Raw genomic sequence first — 21,548 nt, 5'->3', positions numbered from 1 at the left:
ATCTCATTATTCTTTTTACAGCTTTAAGATGTGATTCTTTTGGATTTGACTGAAATCTAGCACACAAGCAAACACTGAACATAATATATGGACGGCTAGCAGTTAAATAAAGAAGTGATCCTATCATACCTCGGTATACCTTTGTATCAACAGACTTACCATCTTCATCTTTGTCAAAAACAGTAGTAGTGCTCATAGGAGTAGATTTTGAAGCAGTTGAGTTCATGTTGAACCTCTTCAGAAGTTCACGAGCATACTTAGATTGATTGATGAAAACTCCATCCTTGGTTTGCTTAATATGCAGTCCAAGAAAGTAGGTGAGTTCTCTCATCATACTCATTTCAAATTCTTTTTGCATGGACTTAGAAAATTCTTCACAAAGAGTGCTGTTAGAAGATCCAAAGATGATATCGTCGACATATATTTGAACAATTAGGGTATGATTATTCACTACTTTAACAAATAATGTAGAGTCTGCTTTGCCAACAGAAAAACCAGTTTTTAATAGAAAGGTTTTAAGTCTATCATACCAAGCACGAGGTGCTTGTTTTAAACCATATAAAGCACGTTTGAGTTTAAAAACATGATCTGGGTATTGTTCATTTTCAAATTCTGGAGGTTGTTTTACATAAACTTCTTCATTTATAAAACCATTTAAGAAAGCACTTTTAACATCCATTTGATATAATTTGAAATCCATATAGCTTGCATATGCTAGAAACATTCTAATAGATTCAAGTCTAGCAACAGGAGAAAATGTTTCATCAAAATCAATACCTTCCTCCTGGTTGTATCCTTGAGCTACTAGCCTGGCCTTGTTTTTTATAACATTACCTGTTTCGTCTAGCTTGTTTATGAAGATCCATCTTGTCCCAATGATTGGATGATCCTTTGGTCTAGGTACAAGATCCCAAACTTCATTTCTTTGGAATTGATTCAGTTCTTCAGTCATGGCTAGCATCCAGAACTCATCAATGATGGCTTCATCAATCTTCTTTGGTTCAAGTTGAGAAATGAATGCCATATTTGCAATTCGTTCTAACTGAGCTCTAGTCTGAACCCCCTTTGTCAGTTCTCCCAAAATCTGCTTTTGAGGATGATCTTTGATATCGACAAATGTTCTTTGATGATCATCTTCATTAGACTTAGCTGTGTTATCTAAAAATAAATCTGTACTTTCAACATCATCATCATTAGTTTGCTTATGAACAGATTGATCAATAGATTCACAAAAACTAACATGCATAGATTCTTCAATAGAATTATGACTCTTATTGAAAACTCTGTATGCTTTACTATGACTTGAATATCCTAAGAATATGCCTTCAACAGATTTAGCATCAAACTTATCCAGGCTATCTTTTGTGTTTAGGATAAAGCATTTACATCCAAAGACTTTGAAATAGTCTATTCTTGGAGTTCTGTCATAGAATAGTTCATAAGGAGTTTTATTTAATAAGGGTCTAATGAGAACTCTATTTGTTATGTAGCATGCAGTATTAACAGCTTCTGCCCAAAAAGATTTAGCAAGATTATTGTGTTAGAGCATAGTCCTGGCAGATTCCTGAAGGGTTCTATTCTTTCTTTCTACTACACCATTTTGAGGTGCAGCTCTAGAAAAGGCAAAGTTATGAGAAATACCATGCAAGTTACAAAAATTTACAAAGAGTTCATTTTCAAATTCTCCTCCATGGTCACTACGGATTTTAACAATAGAACAAGATTTTTCGTTTTGTAATTTTTTACATAAGATTTCAAACTGACAAAACGTGTCACTTTTGTTTTTCAAAAATATTACCCAAGTAAATCTTGAGTAATCATCTACAATGACAAAAGCATATCTATTATGATTAAGGCTAGCTACCCTAGAAGGACCAAAAAGGTCCAGGTGGAGAAGCTCTAAAGGTCTTTTACTTGAAATGACAATTTTTGATTTGAAAGAAGATTTTGACAATTTTCCTAATTGACATGCATCACAAAAATAATCCTTTTTAAAAGATATGTTGGGTAACCCACATACTAACTTATCTTCAGCCAGTTTAGACATGTATTTAGAATTGACATGACCCATTCTCATGTGCCATAGATGTTGAGTGTCATTATTAGCTATGAGGCAATGTTCTGTGATGTTTTCTAGGTATAGTTCATATATATTATTCTTTCTTATACCTTTTAAGATGATGTTTTCGTTGGTGTCCGCTATGAGGCATGCATCATGATTAAAGCTAACATTATAACCTGTGTCACACATTTGACTGATACTTAGTAGGTTATGTTTTAAGCCTTTAACAAGGAGAACGTCTTTGATAAGAGGTCTATCTATGTTACCAATATTACCAATGCCAATTATCAAACCTTTGTTGTTATCTCCAAAGGTGACGGTTCCTCCTTCTTTATGATGAAGAACAGCAAAAAGGTCTGGATGTCCTGTCATGTGTTTTGAACATCCACTGTCTAGAATCCATCTGTTCTTCTTATTTGGAGCCTGCAAATCATCAAGTAAAATTTCTTTTTGGTACCCAATCGGGTCCCTTTCTGTTAGACCTTGGAACCCATATCCATTTGGATTTGGGTTTGTCTACAACCTTAGAGGAGTTAAAAAGATTAGCATTATAATACTCCTTATTTGGTTCAGATGAACTTTTCACAAATGTGGTCTTTTGATTCATACAAGAAGGCTTTTTGAAATGAGAGTAGCCAATACCATTCTTGTAAAAAGAGACTTTCTGAGAGGATAAGAATTTATCCAAGTTCTCTTTACCTTTAGTAAACTTGAAAACCGTTTTCATGAGGTTCTCAGTTTTACTTTTTAGCTCTGAAATTTCTACTTGCAGATTTTTAGTTTTGGAGCTAGTAGAAGAAATTTCAGACATAAGCATAAGGTTTTTCTTTTTTAACTCAGAATTTTCACTGCTGAGCTTTTCATTCTTTTGGGAAAGCTTTAGATTTTCAGATTTTAAATCTTTATTTTTAAAACTCAATTTTCTAGATTCTTCAAATAGTTCTTGAAAAGCATCTAGAAGTTCTTCAAAGGAAAAATCAGAGATTTCACTTACCGAACTTTCGTTTGCCATGAAGCACATATTTGCAGTTTCGGCTTCATCATCACTTGACTCTTCACTGCTAGATGGTTCTGAATCATCCCATTGAGCATGCAGAGCCTTTTTCTTGAAGAACCTCTTCTTAGGTTCCTCAGTCTTGGACTTTCTTTTGAGAAGGGGACAGTCACGTCTCAAGTGACCTGGCTTGTTACACTGATAGCACATGGGATCTTCCTTAGGAACTTTTCTTTCCTTGTGCTTGTTTGGAAGCCGGTTCCTTCTTATGAAGCGCTGGAATTTTCTGGTTAGTAGCGCAATTTCGGATTCTTTGTCTGAGTTTTCATTCTCAGATAGAGCTGGGAAAGCCAAAGTTTTCTTTATTGGTTGCTCTTCTTCCCTTCTTTCTTTCATGTGGACTTCATAGGCCATAAGATTGCCTATTAAGTCGTCCAAAGTAAGCTTAGATAAATCTTGAGCTTCTTCAATAGCTGTAGTCTTTTTCTCCCAATCAGTTGTGAGAGATCTCAAGATTTTCTTCACCTTTTCAGTCTGGGAATATGTTACACCCAGAGATTTCAGATCGTTGGTGATGTTGGTGAATCTGGTAAACATCTCTGTGATGGGTTCATCTTTGTTCATTTTGAACAACTCATATTTTCTAACAAGAGATGAAATTTTGGCTTCTTTCACTTTGTTGGTTCCTTCATGAATAACTTCCAAAGAATGCCAAATATCATATGCAGATTCACATATAGATATTCTATTGAATTCGTTTTGATCAATGGCACAATATAAGGCATTCATAGCCTTTGCATTTAGGTTTGCCATTTTCTTTTCTTCATCAGACCATAAGCTATAGTCTGCAGATGGAGATGTGTATGGATGCTCAACAATTTTCCATACAGCAAAATCTATGGATTTGAGAAATATAGCCATTCTGCACTTCCAGTATCCATAGTTGGAGCCATTGAAGAAGGGTGGACGAGATGCGTGTTGACCTTCAATATCACGAGCATAGGAGGTAGATGCCATTTGTGCTGGAAGACTTGTTACGTCAAAACCAGCAAACCTGCTTTGATACCAAATGAAATTCCACTAGAGGGGGGGGGGTGAATAGTGAAATACGATAAAGATCGATAAAATAAAATAATCAGGCAATAAGGCACAACACATAAAACACAGAATTTATACTGGTTCGGTCAGTATCCAGACCTACATCCAGTCCCCAAACAAACCACTTGAGCTTTCCACTATAACATCCGAGTCACCGGATAAATAGTACAACACCCTCTTCCTCAGAGGTCTTCTTCTCTCAACAGAGAAGGGGCACACCCTCTTCCATAGAGGTCTTCTTCTCTCAACAGAGAAGGACAACACCCTCTTTCACAGAGGTCTTCTTCTCTCAACAGAGAAGGGCAACACTCTCTTTCACAGAGGTCTACTTCTTTCAACAAAGAAGGAATACAGTGAATAACAGAGTTACAATACTTCCTATAGAACCTTCAGAATGATATGAATGCACGAATGAAGGATTCTCAGAATGTTCTGTTTGTCACTCAGAGGATGCTCTTTGTCAAAGAGCTGGACTTGACTTTTTCTCTTTTCTTTCTTTTCTTTTTCTCTTTCTTTTTCAAGGCTCTCTTTTCAAATATCGAATAGGAATTTTTCTCGTTGTAGGCTCACACGTCTATTCCATTCCATTGTTTGAATAGTTTATTTGAGTGTGTTTATATAGCTTTCAAAAAGTAGTCGTTACATTTTGGAATTGTAACTTTTTGAAATGTGAAATGTTATGTCATTTCAAAAATATCATTTAGAGAAATTCGAGAATGCCTTTTTCCATAAAAGTAAAATAGAGGGTACACTAGTCGTTGTAGTATTTTAGGTAATACATATTTTATGTAAAAAGTCTATTTCTTACAATAGTACATTGAACGTTGGGTTGTAGTTTTGTCTTTATTCTAATTAATGATTTGAGGTACATAAGTACTTCTTTACTTTAAATGAGTGTAAGTACAATGAGTGCTTTGAGATATTTATTTGTACATAGTCATGTCAAGTGTTTTCTTTATGTTGTGTTTTTCAAAGTCTTCAGAGAGAATGAGGACCAAAAGAAGGTCGACATTCTTTGAGAAGGATATTAACAAGGATTTGTTACAGGAGGTATTTAATGCTTTGTAAAGAGAATGATGACTTCAAGTAAATCGACATTCTATGGTTTTGTAAAAAGGTAACTAGAGTCCTTTCAAAAACATATTTTATTTATTTTTCTTTTGTGTAGCCGATTTATGTTTTTGTCTTCTTCTTATATTAGAAACATTTCTTTAAAGAAGGTAACTAGAGTCTTTTCAAAAACATATTATATTTGTTTTTCTTTTGTGTAGCCGATTTATGTTTTTGTCTTCTTCTTATATTAAAAAACATTTCTTTAAAGAAGGTAACTAGAGTCTTTAAAAATATATTATATTTGTTTTTCCCTATGTAGTCGATTTTATGTTTTTGTCTTTTTTCTACATTTCTTTTTCATGTTGTCTTGTATATAATATAAGGTACAATTATTACATGACAAAATATCTTTTTCATAAAAGGTTGTAAGAAGGTACAATTATTGGTTTTCAAAATGGAGCTTTTTGAAACTATCGTATACTTTTATGATATAGTGTTTATGAATGAGTATGTAATATGCAATATGCAAGTTCCTGAAGGTTCTGTTACATATGACTCTAAAGAAGAAAAAAAGTCTTCATCTTGAGATAGCCGATCTCTTTATTTGAACTTTAGGAATGCATGGCTCATCAAGCTTTTTTCTTCAAGGAGTATGATTGCACCATAGTTGTACTTGAACAGGAAGTCTCCATCCTTATTGGGTGAGATATCCTTGCATCAAATACTCGTTAGATTTATGGCAAAACATATTCAGTCATAATATAACATTTTTCAAGAGGACATATTATCATATCATATAAAATCAAATACGACAGTGTATCATATTATGTGACATCAAAACAGAGTTTCTCAACAGAGAGGTCTCAGGATTATCTCTTATTCTGAATGGGAAAATAAAATTTTGAGAAGGACTGATGAAAAGAGATAGAAATTGATGAAAGATTCGAAGAAAAATCAAGGAGATTTGATGAAGGTTGTTTTGTAAAAGAATTTTTTCACAGGTAGCATTGTTGCTCCTATGAGGGTTTTCAGGATTATCCCTTATCCTGAATGGGAAAGGAATAAAATTTTAGCAAAAATTGATAAAAGGCTTGATAAAGAATCAAAATAATCTACAAAATTTGATAAAGAAATTTTTTTGATAAATTGGATAAAGAATAAGATTTGGCAGAGATTAATGAAGCTTTAAAAGATGAAGAAAGACATTCAGGACTATCCCTTATCCTGAAGAAAGAAGGACCTTGTAGGACGAGGTTTCAGGTTTATCCCTTAACCTGAAGGGGAAAGAAATAGGATAGGTAATTTTGACGAAATTGCTAAAAGGTTAATAAAGAATCAAAAGAATTTGATAACAAAAGGGATAACAAATCAATAAAATTTTGGTAAAATTAATAAAGAATAAGAATTAATAAAGAATAAGAAATAATAAAGAATTGACAAAGATCTGGTAGAATTTGGTAGGAATTTGGTGGGAAAATTGAGGATACTTGGAAGACGATGAAAGACTTCAGGATTATCCCTTATCTTGAAGGAAGAAGGACCTCGTAGGACGAGGTTCAGGTTTATCCCTTAACCTGAAGGGGAATTTCAAGTTTATCCCTTAACATGAGTGAGAAAAAGAAGGAAAAAGAAATACCTCATGGGAAAAAGGCATCTGGTTTATCCCTTAACCTGAAAGGGTAATTTAAAATAAGAATTGACAAGAAGAATTAATAAAAATGGATGAAAAATCAATAAAATTTGATAATATTTGATAAAGATGAATAAAACTGATAAGACAAAGAAAGATTTGATAAACAAAAAAAATTGATAAAAGTTGAGAAAAAGATTTTGTTTGATCCTGCCTACATGTGGGATCTTTAAAGTGAGAGAAGAATATGAGAAAATCATTTTTGGAAAGAGGATTAACCGTGAGAAGAATGATCAGCGCGAGAGCTGATCTTTGAAAGGGAATCAACATGAGAGATCATCATGAGGGTCAGTTTTTTGAAGGCAATGGTTTGAAAACCTAATTTTTTGGAAAATAAGATCAACACAAGGTTTTTTTTTTTTTTTGAATGCAATGGTTCGAAACCAATTTTTGGAAAATGAGATCAACACGAGGGTTGATGTTTGAATGCAATGGTTCAAAACCAATTTTTGGGAAATGAGATCAACAGGAGGGTTGATTTTTGAATGCAATGGTTCGAAAACAATTTTTGGAAAATGAGATCAACACGAGGGTTGATTTCTAATATAATGGTTCAAAACCAATCTTTGGAAAATATGATAAAAAATATTTAAACTTTTTTTGGTCATCATGACGAAGATTTGCAAAAACTTTCGAAATTTCAGGATTTTTGAAAGACCCTTATAGGTAATATCACTTTTCTCATGAATGATGTCAGGGTTGTCCCGCATTCTGAAAAAGAACAGGAACTTTAATGCCCCAGTATGGCAAAAGAAGGAAGTATTGAATATCAAAGATATAAAGAAAATTGACATTTCATTGATAAGCAAAGTTTAATAACAAAAATGAATATTTACAAGTATTTTAACCAAAAAGTCATAAAAGACTGGGTTGACTTGCCCCTATAAAGTGACTGACAAAAAGGGATGAAAGTGAAAAACTTTTGGCATTCTCAATTCTTTGAGTGGTCTAGAAATGGTTCGGTTGGAACTGCAAGCTGGTCCTCTCCTTCCTCTGGTACCAAAAGCTCTTTGTCAATGTAGTCCTGTACAATATTTTTGAGGACAAAACAACGTTCCGTATCATGCCTCCTTGCTCGATGAAACATGCAGAAGCAATCTTTCCATTTCTTCTTGGTGACAGAAGGATCATCGTTCCTTGGGAGTTTGATCATGTCTTTCGCAAGCAGGTATTGGAGAACTTCTTCGATTGGCTGATCTAGAGGGGTAAGCTTGCGATCATAACCCCAACCATCATGCTTCGCTTTCTTCGGCTTGCTTGACTTCTGCTGAGTGCTGACCCCTTTTTGGGAGTTGGAATGAGCTTGTATGGTTAGGAGATCTGGACGCTTTTCTTCTTCGTTTTCAACAAAGAGATTCTTATCAAGGCAATCTTGAACGATATTCTTGAAGACAAAGCAATGCTCAGTGTCATGCCCTGTTGCCCGATGGAACCTGTAGAATTGGTCTTGATATTTTCCCATGATTGTGGAAGGGATGGCGGCCTTTGGGAGCCTGACTAATCCGTTAGACAACATGTATTCGAGGACTTTGTCGAGCGGCTCATCTAAAGGAGTGAAATCTCGATCATTGCTCCAATCCTTGCACTTTGGTCCTTCCTGCTTCTTGCCCTTTTGCTGAGGACTAGATTGAATAAGTCTATCATGGCTTTCACAACATTTCCCTCTCTGACCTTTATACTCTCCTAGGTTGCTGCCCCTGCCGGCTTTAGAATTTTCTGCACTGCTATTGCTGCGTTTATTCATGGAGAAGGTGACAGGTGTCTCTCCTTTGGTGGGAGCTTTTCCGCAACTGGCTTCAGCTTGCTCGGATAATATCTTAACCATCATCTTTTTGAATAACTGATATATAGCGAGATCAATCTCACTTTTTCTATCCTGAACTCCCTCTCTGACAAACTTTTGAGAATCCATTCCTTACTCTCTGCTTGTAACTGGGATGTTAGAGCAGTGCAATCTTTGATCTTTACCTGAATCAACTGATAATGCCAATGCTCCCTCTAAAGGGCAAAATTGGGTTTTTTATAAAAGATTTTGAAAGGAATTTTAACAAAGGAAGAAATCACAATTTGACAACAAAATATCTTATTAGGAGGGATAGGGTTGTCACCAAATTTGACAACCGCATTGTTTTTCTGTGAGAAAGAATAATCAACTAGAATATGAACAAATGTTAATTTTAAAACGGACATTTCTTGACGAAGGAGATTTTATTACAAAAGAGGGTAAGGAATAAAATTTAGAAGATACATTAAAGGATAGAAAAGAATTTTGAAAATAGATGGCAAAGATTTAGAATTTGAAAAATGGCTGGCAGGATCAAAGAATTTGAAGAAACCAGAAGAAGAAAAGGAAAATACACCTGGGTTTTTAAAAACAAAGAGGAAATTTTGAATAATATATACCCAGGGTTTTGGAAAATGTATAAAGAAAATATAAAATATCACATAATCACAGATGTACAAACAAGGATGCACAAACAACACTCTCTAAAGGCTGACTCTAAAATGCAATATTTGAAATGGCTCGTAGGACCTTAATCCTAACTCTAAGGTTTAGATCATCTGATTCCAATCAAGGTACCCCGATATACTCAAGCCAAAGCTCGAAGTACGTGGCATAGAAATATTTTTCTGGTTCTAAGGTAATGGCTTCCCAACATCCTTGAGCACCTACCAATATACCTCAGACTATGGCTCTTAGGTACATGGTAGGGGGGTGCGAACCCAAATAAGTGGCCCAGTTGTGAGGCTTTCTCCCGAACTATGGTTCATTGAGACATCCCAGCAACGTGAAGACCGGGATAATATAGGTAGGGATGTTTTCAAAAACATGTTCAACAAGCAAGAAATCAGATGACTCTAATGCAAGTCCTAAAGAGATATATTTAAATGAAAAGAAGCATACACTTGCATGTATTGTTTGCATTCAATCCCTAGAATTGATGAGAGTTGTATTTCAGACCTAAGTCTAATGTGAACATAGAATAATCTCCTCAATAGGGTCCTACCAAACCATACTTAAATCCTATATGCATTGATGTCAGCTAGGATAGAGTCTAGGCTCCTAAGGTTTGCATGGAAATGAAGCTGGCATTTGAAGAATAAAGACTTAGATAATATTAAAGCAAAAGGAAAAGGCATAAATTCGACCGGACAAAGACGATGTCCCATCACGGTTGCCAAACATGTGATCATCGCAATTTTTTTTTTCTTTTATTCCTTCTCTTTTCCTTTCTAATCCCTTTATTTCTCCTTTTTGAAGGGGCCTCCGTTTTGAAAATTTGCGGGAAAAATATGGAGAGACGGGATTCGCTCGTCGGTACGAGGTTCGACCGTTCCTGGCGCCTTTACCAGGGGTAATCGAACCAAGGATCGAATCTATGCCTTTTGCTTTGCCTAAATATAATCTAAGAATTTATCCTAACTCTAAATGCACAAAGAATCATACTTGTGCAATGCAAGGATGTATGCTCTTTTGAAAATTGATTTAGAAATTTCCAGGTATTCTGAGATGAACTTGGTAAAGGAGTGAAGAAATGATTTAATCTAACTTAGAACTTGAGCTATATCAGAGGAATTCTAAGTTTTTGACGTAAATCAGGATTGAAAGAATAAATGAGAAAGAATGACTTGGAGCTTTGAAATGAAAGGAAATGAAGTTTCAAAGTCAAAATGGACTTTGAATTTGAATCTAGGAAAGGAAATGAATACTTGAGATGGAATTGAATTTGGGTTTCTGAAGTTTGGAATGGATCTGAGATAATCAAATGGTATTTAAGAATAGAAATGAATTTAGGGAGTTCAGATGAGATCTGAAAATGGAATTGGATTTGAAATCTAGAATTGGGAATGAAGTTGGATCTAAAGATGGATTTAAGATCTAAGATCTGAGATCCGAGATAAAATTGAGTTCTGGATCCTAAGATGGATTTGGATCAGAAGTCTAAGATCCAACATGTGATTGAATTCTGGATCCTAAAATGGAACTGGATCTGAAGTCTAAGATCTGAAGTAGAATTGGGTTCCGGATCCTAAGATGGATTTGGATCTAAAGTCTAAGATCCAAGGTGAAATTGGTTCTGGATTCTATAAGGAAATTGGATCTGAAGTCTAAGATCAAAAGTGAGATTGGAGCCTGGATCCTAAAGAGGAATTGGATCTGAAGTCTGAGATCCAATATGAGTGTTGAATCCTGGATTCTAAAATGGATTTGGAGTTACATTCAGAAGATGAATCAAGAACTTCCAAGTTTAAATGAAACTTTGAAAAATGAAATTTAGAATTTGAATATACAAACGAATTTCAAAGTCAAATTAGACCTTAAATTTTTTATTTTTGAATTTAGAAGATGAATCAAGAGTCTCAAAGCTAAAATTGAACTTTGAGTTTGATTAGAGTTTTGAATACAAAATGAATTTGGAATTTGAACTTTGAAATCTGATTTGAAAAAATGACTTTGAAATCTCAAAGTTAATTTGAACTTTGAGATTTGAAAAGTGAATTTGAGTTTGAAAATGAGAGGATGAATTGGATTTTCTAAGAATAGATTGAGGAAGATATTTACTTGGAGTTTTTAAAAAAGAAGTTTTTGAAAATATGATGCAGTTCTATCCTAAATGATGAATGAATTTAAAGAATTTGAAATTGGATTTTGAAAAGCTATTCCATTCTTTGAATGAATCAAAATAAGATTGAAGATATAATACATCATTGACTATGGTCATTGAATGTATTATATAATAATCTATATTTAAATTCAAGGGAAGAATAAAATACATTTGGTGCTTTTATAGAATTTAAGATGAAATTAACTCTCAATATACCCTGACTATGGCTATTGGTATATATTTTGAGTTAATTTTAAGTTAAATTCTAATAAAAGAAGAAAATATTTAAGGAAAATATGATGAATTTTGAAAACGGATCCAGTGTGGATCCAGTGTTATTTCGTAAAAGATAAAAATCCTAAATTTTGTCCACACCCTGACTATGGCCATTGATGTGGATCATCAACTTAGGATCAATTATCTCTTACGAAAATGGTGCACATGCCATTCGTGTTTCACCATTGTGAGAATTTGAGAAATAAAGGCAAAAAATGTATGAGAATAAGCAATTTATGATATTATAATGCTCATTCATTCTATCTAAAACAGGGAATGTAAATTCTCATTTAAATCTAACAATTCCAAATTATGATATTTTCCACGTATTCCCTGCAAAACAATCTGGATTAATATGAAGATGGAAAGAAAAAAAAATGGTATATACTGTGTGGATATCTACAAAATGTTTATATAAATGATGAAAAGATAGAGGGAATGATATATCTGCTTATATATATACATATATATATTATACATATAGGTATGTATGTATGTTCATATATATATATGGCATGAGGAAGGAGATGAGCCAAGGGTAGCCTGGAGTATAGGGGTTTTATGGTAATGAAGGATGAGACAGTGGACTTTCACAAGGAAATATGACATCAGGTGTGTGTTAGATGATGTCATATGGGTGGACGAGGAACTTCAGGTAGCAGGCACGAGGATGTTGCTGGTAATATGAGGATTTAAGATACTGGAGTTGGATATATTAGCAGATGAGAGGAGTGAATGGCTGAAGATGATCAGCTGCGGCAGTGTCCAAACACTACCACCGACAATCATGGTGAGCTTATGACCAAACTTGATGCTGTTATGACAATACCCTAGTGCTGCTATGGATGTGAAAAGGAGATAATTGTGGATAGCTGGACCAATCGAGTCGGCAGGGTGAAGGGATTGTTTGCTGGGAATGGAGTGAGTCACAAGGGGATGATGTGCTGTATATATATAGTGGAGGTATGAAAGGCAAATGGTGGCAATTGGGGCTATAGATGAAAGGGCAGTGTGAATGCTGGATGAAGCTACAGGGTAATGAATTGATGACATGAACTTGCCATTAGTTTAATAGTATACAGGGTAAATGTAATGGGTATAGTAACCACAAAATCGACAATTAGATGGCTGCTGAAATGGGCGTAAGGGAATTGATAGGATGCTTGAGTCACCATGACAGGTAAAGAGAAAAAAAAATAGATATAGTATAACTAATGGATATTGTATGATAGAGACATTAGTGTGGTAATGATAAGTAACAGTAACACGTACATATATATATATATATATATATATATATATATATATATATATATATGTGAAAAATGAGGAAGATGTAATCATCACAACTTATATACAGGAAACATTACCGAGTGACTGTTAGATTACCCTAAACAAGAAAATTTTCAATATATTGTCCCATTGATATTTTCAAATTCTCAAAGCCCAGAATTTTAAGCTCTAAGATGCAGGTTATAGTGGAAGATGGGCTTATGTACAACAGGGAAGCTGCAAGATCAGCGTTTGCCACCCTTCATCTGAATGGCAGCAGAGGTGGTGGGTGATAGTGGATGAAGGGTGCTAATAGTGATGGTGACTGTAGTTGCAGGTGTAATCCTGGCAAGTAATGAAAGATGTACATGGTATTGTTAGTATACTGATAAGTATCAAATGCAAAAACCATGCTGAGTATTAGATATAACATCAGAACCTGTTAGCAACTAAAGCAATAAAAAAAAAAATTAACTGTTATGAAGACAGTGATGTGAGTGTACTATAGTGTAAAAAAAAATGAAATGCAGGGTTTATAAAAAAAAAAGAGGAAGTCATACCTGTGAAGTATTTCCAACTGCTGTAAACTGGCTTGCAGCGAAGTGATTTTGGCAACACTTATCCATGAAGTTCGATACCTTAACCAGAAAATGTGATCCCTAGCTAGCAAATTTTTCATAGTGTTAATTTACTCCCATCACAACCTAACTGTGCAGTCCCTAGGAGGCACATCAGTTTTGAAAAGATTTCTAAGGCAACTCAAATTATTGCATTTCAGAAATCATTAAATCCCTGTCTTTTGCTGAAATACTAAGGACTCAAGGAAATCCTCAATACAGGCTTCAATCCTAGAGCTCAACCAGATATTACACATTGTCAGTAGGTTTTAGATGAATGTACTAAATAGAAAATGGAAGGGATATGCTATAATTGACTCCTTCGTCAATCTATTATTATTATATATTTTTTTTAGAGCTAAATGTAATGATGGCATAGGAAATCGACTTTAGTATAAAAGCCCATGCAACAAATCTTCTGTGGGAGCACATCGGTGGGAACATCACAGAAAGTCGATTTTAGCCCAAGGCAATGCTTCTGGAAACAACATAGGAAGGTAAACAGGGGATAAAAAAAACTAAATCAAACCAGGGAACACTTGGACATAAAAACCTGGAAATTTTGGCTAAGAGATGTATAATAAATGACCTTTATGAACTAAAAGGAATTCATAATAATGGGAATATCAAATATTCGGAGACAGGTAACATCTAAATACATAGCTCCTAACTATATACACATTAAACAACCACTTGAATATTATCCTTTTTAACCAAGGGCAAAAGAAATAGCATAGATGAACTGATTTTCCAAATTGATATTGGCAGTCCAACAACTTGAATATACACACCCAGATTTCAGATCAATCTTTCACAATGCATCGGTTTCAGCAAGTCTCCAGGGTGATTCCAACCATTAGATAAGTTTTTAACAATTAATTTCTGGCGTTTGGCGATATCTGAAGACATTGCTTATTGGCTGATCTAACACATGATCAGATCGGGGATTGCTTGGAGAGGTCATCTCTGACTGAACGTGGCCAATGTTGATGCCTATAGATATGGAAATAGCTTAACAGATGTTGCAAGGCATTAGTTGTATCTTTGCTTCCTTAATCACAAGAGATGACGCAGAGAATGCCAATAAAAATATAATGAAACGAGACACTGTATAATAGCGAGAGAGATATACAGAAGGTTCATCATATAATTGAGATGGATGATCAACTGAGATGGTGGTTACTGCAGGTTATGCTAAGATGATTAACACATGATATGCTGTGTGGGATGATGTTCGGATGATTGGTATGATTCATCATACTAACGTACATGAAATCCATGTATACTAGAAAGGAAAAATATACAGATGATGGGATATCGCAATAGCACAGAATACCTAATACGATGGTGATCTAAACACGCAGGTAGAGGCATTCTAAAAAAACTTGATGATGTGAACCAGAGTTCATAACACGCAGAACCAAATGCAATATTGAATGGATATAAGAGTGAAGTAAATACTATAAACTAGAATGAAACAACACCAAGCTAAAAGCATAAAAAAAAACTAATTAAAGTAGAAAAAGAGAACAAACATCAGCGCAAGAAAGAAATAAAGAAAAGCAAAGTAAAATAAAATTCAAAATAGATCAAAACAATAACAGGGATCGAGATTCAAAATAAGCAAAGAAAGCCAGAATTAAAATTCGAAATTAATCGATGCTGAAATCAAAATGAAATGGGAAATAATACTGAAAATTGGAAATTAAGATATCGGAATACAACGATTCCATTGATATTGCACAGGAGGGATCGGTCCTGCTATATGCAAGTCGATCCCATCCTTGGTGCTTCTAAAAAAAAAAATAAGAAGGCGAGAAAACAAAATTTGAATGGTAAAAGCTCTACAGGAATTAATACAGGAAAGCAAGAGATTTGGCAAAGAAAATTCAAGAAAGAGGATCGTGGAACCTAAAGAGGGATCGATAAAAAAAAAATGGGAGAAGGGAGGAGAATCACTTACAGAAGTGGGTTGCAGGCGCCTTCGATCTTTAACTCTATCTTGTGTGATTCTGAAGGAAAGGGAAGAAGGAGATTGCTGAGAACTTGATAATACCGTGGCTTTGCTTTCTATTTTTGCAGGGTTTTGAAGGAGGCATTCCTCTTTTGGTTCGATCTTCTATTGAAATTCTGAAGGGTGGATAAGAGGTGAAGAGCAGCGTGGAGAGGTGAAGACGGATCGTGAGAGAGAAGGTGAGAGGATGAAGATAGATCAGAGGGCAATGGGCGAACCAGGAGGGGTGAAGACGGATCCTCAAATGGGGCACAGGCGACCCCTTCTTAAAGAAGATGCCGACTCGAGTTGTTGGAGATTAAGGGTCGATGGGGGTTCGGTTGTAGATGGATGGTCACTCGGTGGGGAAGAAGAGGTGATGGGAGTGGCCGTTGTAATTTTTCTAAAATTCCCTACACGGGTCTCCTTTTCATAATTTTTTTAAAAAAATGGTTTTGTTTTCAAAAAGGGGTTTCAAGAGAGGGTTTTAAAAAAAAGCTTTAAAAAGGAAGGTAAATTGCATAGTTTCTGAAATTTTTGGATTTTTGATTTTCTTATTTTTTTTGTTCTTTTCTTTTTAAACATATATTTGTAAAAAAACAAAACTCTAAAACTAAGAAAATTAATACTAATTTTACAAAATTTCAAAATATTCATAAGAGAAAGGTTTTTCTGAAAGATCAGGGTTATTTTGGGGAAAGTTTCTTCAGAAGAATGGGTTTGAACCCAAGTTTTGAGAAAATGTTCGAGTTTTGACACTCGAATCAAGAAATACAATGTGATGGATCCAAACGGATGTCGAATGGACAATCCGAGCTATTTAAAAGGCTATTTTTGGTATTTTCTATAATTTTAATTTAAAATTTGAACAATGAGACTCGGATTTGGATCTGGACAATGGATTCAGATCCAAAATCAATTTAAACATATAAAATGAATTTAATTTTAGTAAAACTTGAGAAATGAACTGGAATTTATATTCAAAAGTGGCTTAATTTCTCAGAAAATGATATCAAGGGCAAAAAGAGAATATTTAAAAGATTTTGAAAAATTTGGGGTGTTCACAGATGCCCCTGTTTGCTACTAAGCCGGTTGAAGGCCGAGCTTAGTGGCAAAGAAAACACTCCAAATTTTGAAAAATGCCCCAGTCAACAGATCTGAACTGGGTGTGGAAGGATTTATTTGAAAGACAGGGTTTCAGGCTTAATACCTTATCCTGAATGGCTTGGGGGGAGACGAAATCCTCGGAAATGATATGACTGAATAATAGAGATGAGGAAATCGTGATGGGACTTTTAGGTGAAGATCTCGAAATGATAAAAGATAAGCATTTTGATCAAGTCTCGTGGGCGAGACAAGAGCAACTTTTTGAATGACTCAGGTTTTAGCCCTTAACCTGGATGGGAAGAAGATATATCAAGATAACCTGAATGGGGAAGGGAATATATGAGGACCTTGATGGGACACTTTTGGGAAAGTGCCTCATGAGATGAAGCTCAAGTAGAATCCTATCTTGGATGGATATATGAAGCACGGATTCCTCGATGGGAAGAACCATGATGGGACTGGAGGAAAATACCTCGTCGAAACGAGACTCAGGTTTAACCCAAACCTGAAAAGGGAAGGTACCTCGATGCGCGAGGTTCAGGCTTAACCCTTATCCTGAAGGGGACAACCATATGGAATCCTCGAGTGAAGAGACCATGATGGGACCTTCGTAGTTTGGACGAACAAATCCGAAAGGGGTTTGCGAAACGAGGAAGGAAATGGGGTTCCCTAAAGCTTGAGAAAGGGATGAACTTTTGGGCGTCTCATTGCTGAAACTGAAACCAACTTTTGAATTTAATGACCTCTTCGCAGGGAGTATTGACCCTTAACCTGAGTGGGAACAACCATACGGATTTCTCGAAACCGTGATGGGACAGGAGAGATACTTCAACTGAATGGGGTAACTCTTCTGGAAGATATATAAACAACGCTAGGTTGCATCAAAAATGGATATTGAATATTTATTTCATTCTTAGAATATCTAGAAAATTTTGCCAATAAGATAAATTTATAGTTGATTTCAACGCTTGAAAAATGTGTACATGTGTGCAAAGATATCCCCTCTTTTACCTAGAGTATTTCCTCTAACGAGGTTAACTTTTCGGTCTTAAGAGTCAAATTCAAAATTTTAGCGCTGATGATTTTCTTCAAGGAAGCTATCCATTTCCTTGATATAAGAAGAGAAGAAATATTCTCAATTTCATAAAAATAAATAGTGAAAAGACATTGATAAAAGAATTTTGCATGAGAAAAGATGACTTCTGGCAATTTCGGCAGTTTGATATCTGGGTGTTTTCCCGTGATGATCTTTTTGCACTCTTTTTGAGTCATTGGGCTTTTCGGGCTTTTTACATCATCCTTCATTTTGGAGATGTCCTGACTTCTTTCTCTTTTTCAGGGAAGGGTACGTCACAAACTCCTTCATCTTGGAGATGTTCCGATCCTTCATTTTCTCAGGGATTATATATGATATTGGCTCAAAGGTCTTTAGATGATAGCTGAAATCAAATATCATTTAGGGTTTATCGGTAGGTCCGTCACATCCGCCTTCATCTCGACGGTGATCGGAACTTTCCCTGGAAGGATCCGTTACAAACTCCGTCATCTTGGAGATGTTTCAAATCTTCTTTGGCCCCGGGGGTCTACTCGCTTAATTCGCCTTCATCTTGATGACAATTGAGAGATCCCTTTTGCAGATATTTGATTGCAACTTTAAAATGAGAGGATATGGATTAAGTGAATTCTTTTATAGCTCAGGATATTTCCACTGTCTAATTGCCAGAAAATCATCTTTAAACATGCGTCATAGCCATGATCAATATCAATTCGTTTCTGGCTTTTCAACATCATTGAATATTTATTTCACTAATCATACCAAGGATATTTCTTTCATCCTTTTGGTTGATCAACAGGAAAAAGATTTGAATTTTACCTCTTTTTTGCAAAGAGTTTCGCCTTTTATGGAGAAAATACTAGAAGTAATCTGAGGTAATTCTTTTGTGCAGTAAGAATATTGGAATCAACAAATACTTTTAGCAAATTGGCAAATTTTTCATGACTTCTATGTGAAATATTTACTCAATATAGATTTTGATGCAACCTTTAGTTGCAATTTATGATTTTGGACATTTTGACTAGTAAAGTGGGATCTTTCATTTAACGACCAGCGAAGTAGCCGGGACCTTTCATTTAACGACCAGTAAAAACTGGGACCTTTTATTTAACGACCAGCGAAGTAGCTGGGACATTTCATTTAACGACCAGCGAAGTAGCTGGGACATTTCATTTAATCATTTAACGACCAGCGAAGTAGCTGGGACATTTCATTTAACGACCAACGAAGTAGTTGGGACATTTTATTTAGCGACCAGCGAAGTAGCTGGGACATTTCATTTTGTGACCAGCGAACTAGCTGGGACATTTCATTTAACGACCAACGAAGTAGTTGGGACATTTCATTTAATGACCAGCGAAGTAGCTGGGACATTTCATTTAGCGACCAGCGAAGTAGCTGGGATATTTCATTTAGTGACCAGCGAAGTAGCTGGGACATTTCATTTAACGACCAACGAAGTAGTTGGGACATTTCATTTAACGACCAATGAAGTAGCTGGGACATTTCATTTAACGACCAACGAAGTAGTTGAGACATTTTATTTAACGACCAACGAAGTAGCTGGAACATTTCATTTAATCATTTAACGACCAGCAAAGTAGCTGGGACATTTCATTTAATCATTTACCGACCAACGAAGTAGCTGGGACATTTTATTTAACGACCAACGAAGTAGTTGGGACATTTTATTTAACGACCAGCGAAGTAGCTGGAACATTTCATTTAACGACCAACGAAGTAGTTAGGACATTTTATTTAGCGACCAACGAAGTAGCTGGGACATTTCATTTAGTGACCAGCGAAGTAGCTGGGACATTTCATTTAATCATTTAACGACCAGCGAAGTAGCTAGGATATTTCATTTAACGACCAACGAAGTAGCTGGGACATTTCATTTAGCGACCAGCGAAGTAGCTGGGACATTTCATTTAGTGACCAGCGAAGTAGCTGGGACATTTCATTTAACGACCAGCGAAGTAGCTGGGACATTTCATTTAACGACCAACGAAGTAGTTGGGACATTTCATTTAACGACCAGCGAAGTAGCTGGGACATTTCATTTAACGACCAGCGAAGTAGCTGGGACATTTTATTTAACGACCAACGAAGTAGTTGGGACATTTTATTTAATGACCAGTGAAGTAGCTGGGACATTTTATTTAATCATTTAACGACCAGCGAAGTAGCTGGGACATTTCATTTAATCATTTAACGACCAGCGAAGCAGCTGGGACATTTTATTTAATCATTTAACGACCAGCGAAGTAGCTGGGACATTTCATTTAATCATTTAACGACCAGCGAAGTAGCTGGGACATTTCATTTAATCATTTAACGACCAACGAAGTAGCTAGGACATTTCATTTAATGACTTGATTTAAGATTGAGACTTTCTGAGAGACAAACAGCACGAGGACTGAACTTGATCTTTAGATTTAAAAACTTTAGCAAAATAACTAGTGCGAACACCGGGTTTTTCCAACTGAGAGTCGGGAAGGAGATCGACCTATTTAAGATATTTAGAGATCGAAGCAAGAAGAATGGTCGGGGTTTTAGGATTATCCCTTATCCTGAAGGGGAAATGAAATAGACATTTGATGAGAAATTTAGGAAAAGAATGATTCAGGTTTATCCCTTAACCTGAAGGGGAAAATAGAAGATTTTATCAAGAGATAACCTGAGATTTGAATTTAGAAGGGATATGACAAGATTTAGAATTTATGATCTATGATTTAGATGGACCAGGTATGTGACGGGGAATATAGAAAGAATAAATTTTGAGAAGACAGAAGGATATAGAACTTTGAAAAAAATGTAGAACATTTGAGGAAATTGATTTATTTTTGTAAAAGGAATTTCTCACAGGTAACATGGTTGCCCCTATGAGTGATCTCAGGATTATCCCTTATCCGGAATGGGAAAAAGAATTTTAAGGAAATAAAAATAAAGAGAAATTGATATAAATTTGGAAAATCAATGAAGAAACTTGTGTTTACAAAAGAATTCTCGTAGGTAGCATTACTGCTCCTACGGTGGGTTTCAGGATTTTCCCTTATCCTGAATGGGAAAAAGAATTTAAGAAATTTAAATGAAGAAAAATTGATATAAATTTAGAAAATCAATGAAGGTTGATGAAACTTGTATTTACAAAAGAATCCTCATAGGTAGCATTTATTGCTCCTACGAGGGGTCTCAGGATTTTCCCTTATCCTGAATGGGAAAAGAATTTAAGGAATTTAAACGAAGAAAAATTAATATAAATTTAGAAAATCAAATAAAGGTTTACGAAACTGGTATTTACAAAAGAATCCTCATAGGTAGCGTTATTGCTCCTACGAGGGGTCTCAGGATTTTCCCTTATCCTGAATGGGAAGAAGAATAGATTTTAAGAAAATTTAGTGAAGGTAAATTGATATAAATCTAGAAAATCAATAAAGATTGGCAAAACTTGTATTTACAAAAGAATCCTCATAGGTAGCGTTATTGCTCCTACAAGGGGTCTCAGGATTTTCCCTTATCCTGAATGGGAAGAAGAATAGGTTTTAAGAAAATTTAGTGAAGGTAAATTGATATAAATCTAGAAAATCAAAAAAGATTGGCAAAACTTGTATTTACAAAAGAATCCTCATAGGTAGCGTTATTCCTCCTATAAGGGGTCTCAGGATTTTCCCTTATCCTGAATGGGAACACCTCGAACAACGAGGGTCAGGTTTATCCCTTAA

The sequence above is a fragment of the Nuphar pumila genome, chromosome 3, assembly GCF_984573655.1.
Source record: "Nuphar pumila chromosome 3, dmNupPumi1.hap1.1, whole genome shotgun sequence".
In the NCBI taxonomy this organism is placed as follows: Eukaryota; Viridiplantae; Streptophyta; class Magnoliopsida; order Nymphaeales; family Nymphaeaceae; genus Nuphar; species Nuphar pumila.
The sequence above is the reverse complement of the archived record's forward strand: the minus strand, read 5'-3'. Positions refer to the sequence as shown.